The sequence below is a fragment of the Brassica napus genome, chromosome C1 (assembly GCF_020379485.1).
Source record: "Brassica napus cultivar Da-Ae chromosome C1, Da-Ae, whole genome shotgun sequence".
NCBI classification, from domain to species: domain Eukaryota; kingdom Viridiplantae; phylum Streptophyta; class Magnoliopsida; order Brassicales; family Brassicaceae; genus Brassica; species Brassica napus.
The window spans coordinates 691,678-693,704 of NC_063444.1; the positions used below are offsets into that span (position 1 = coordinate 691,678).

The 2,027-nt window shown below is 35.4% G+C and overlaps 1 long non-coding RNA gene across 2 annotated transcripts; it reads left to right on the forward strand.

Annotated features, from left to right (window-relative positions):
• The first annotated feature begins 292 nt into the window (after positions 1-292).
• On the forward strand, positions 293-2,026 carry LOC106426844. Of its 2 annotated transcripts, XR_002654771.2 has the most exons (3): positions 293-1,019; positions 1,183-1,622; positions 1,767-2,026. It is a non-coding gene; the product is annotated as an uncharacterized LOC106426844 (long non-coding RNA). The 2 variants fall into 2 exon arrangements; XR_007318210.1 differs by having other exon boundaries at positions 293-1,622.
• The last annotated feature ends 1 nt before the right edge of the window (position 2,027 follows it).

The window sequence follows — 2,027 nt, forward strand, 5'->3', positions numbered from 1 at the left end:
ATAATTTTATTAAATGTTAATCGTTATCAAAATCAGTTTTATTAGGTATACGGCACATCATGCACCACATGACAGCTGAGAATTAAACGGTTCGTTGCAATGATATTATTAATTACTCCATCTAGATTTTAAATATTGATGTTTTCGGATTTACATACATGTTAATAAAAATTAAATACATATTTTAATTTATTAGTTTTTGTTAATTTTATTGATTCTGAATAAAGTTATACTAATCACATTTGCAGATTTTATTTATGTTTTAGATATAAAATAAAATGCATTAATTAAATGTAAAACATAAATCATTTGTATATAAAAGAAACTAAAATATCAATCATTATGGAATAATCACTTTTTTGTTTGTTTATCACTTCAATTTATATTTTATTTTGCAGTAAATTATGGAGTGGGATTAGAGATGCTCTTGATAACAAAAAATAGAGAATATAAGAGCAGGCACATTAGAGGATGTAATGGGGTTCATGAGCTCAAGTTCTTAGGCCCGAATTGATTTAAAAAAATGAAAAATGACTTTAATTCATTGAACCGATCCTTAGTAGTGAATTCGTATGAAGCGGTTCAGACCACGTGTCAATCAGTCACTGTCTTCTCTTTCCTTCTCCACATCCTCTCCTCGTCTCTTACAGAAGCTGGAGTTCGGTAATAAGTCTAGCTTTAGCTTCCTCCACTCTCTCTCCATCTCTTTCCATTGTTCGTCCCCTTCTCTCCTCTCTCCTCTCTCCTCATTTCATTGATTCAATTCTTTCTCCTTTCATCTCAATTCTTCTCTATTTTTTATTTCTATTTTGTAACAATCAGAGGAGAATGGTGGTGGTCTGACAAATTGGACCTTATTTCTTGTGTATGTTTATTGAAATCAATATATCTACTTGTGTGTTTCTTCCTCGCAGTGGTGGTGGTCTGAGAACCGGCGCTTCATGTAGTTGGGACCTCAAGAAGATATGTAATTGGTTCGCGGTGAAGGGTCCGGTGAGAAGTTCGAGTGCCAAGCTGAGGTTCGTTTCTACTAAAGTTTTGATTTTTAGTCATGGGAACTTGATTTGAATGTGAAAGTTTGAGACTTTATCACTGGCAGGTGAGCAGATTGTTGGATTTGATAGTTCATAGCTTATATAGTCACAAGAATTGATTGAATGTGTATTTTGTATATGTTTACAGTAATGCAAGTGATGCTTTGATAAGCTGAGGTTCTTGAGTGTGACAGAGCCTGTTTTGCTTGGAGATGGTGGTGACAAAGGAAGAACTTATAGACTGACTGTCTTGGAACCATTGCTCAGAGTGGTACTTCCAAATTCTCGAACGCTCTTAAGGTTTCATTTTGTATTCATGATTGCTGTTTGTTGTAATTGTAGATGCTTTAGCTGTTAACTCTGATGGCCGTTACTTGACGACTAGAGGAGTTGATCGCCATGTTCATAAGGTCCAATTTGTCTCAGCTTTTATGATTATGTGTCTACATGCATTTACATGTCACGGGAACACTGTTTTTTCCCTATGTTTCTGACACAGAACTGCAGAGCTCTACTCTGGTTCATTTGATCGAAGTGTCAAGGCGTGCACTTACGGTTGGGAGAGATAGAATCATGCAACTACACAAGGTAATATGCTGTCTTTTTTGTCTTCCATTGTTGGAGATGATGTTTAATGCCTGAGACAAATCGTCCGATTTACCATGCACATCTGCCTCTGACTCTTTGCGTTCTATATAATATATATTCTGTAGTTTGTGTATTGTGTTACAGGAAGGTAAACAAGGCAGAGAAGCTTGATGGAGGAGAAGGTGGCAAATGGGGTGAGTCATTAGTGGCGAGGACATTAGGTGTTTAGAGTGGAGAAGGTCCAAGCTCCGGTATGTGACTAGAAGACGGTGACGTTGGAGATAGAACTTTGGGTTTAGAATTTTAGGTGTAGGTTTAATTGTTTTTAAAAAAATTAGTTAAGTTTGATATACCTGTCATAACTATGTAACCAATTTCAATATAAAAAAAATTAATATAAATTTG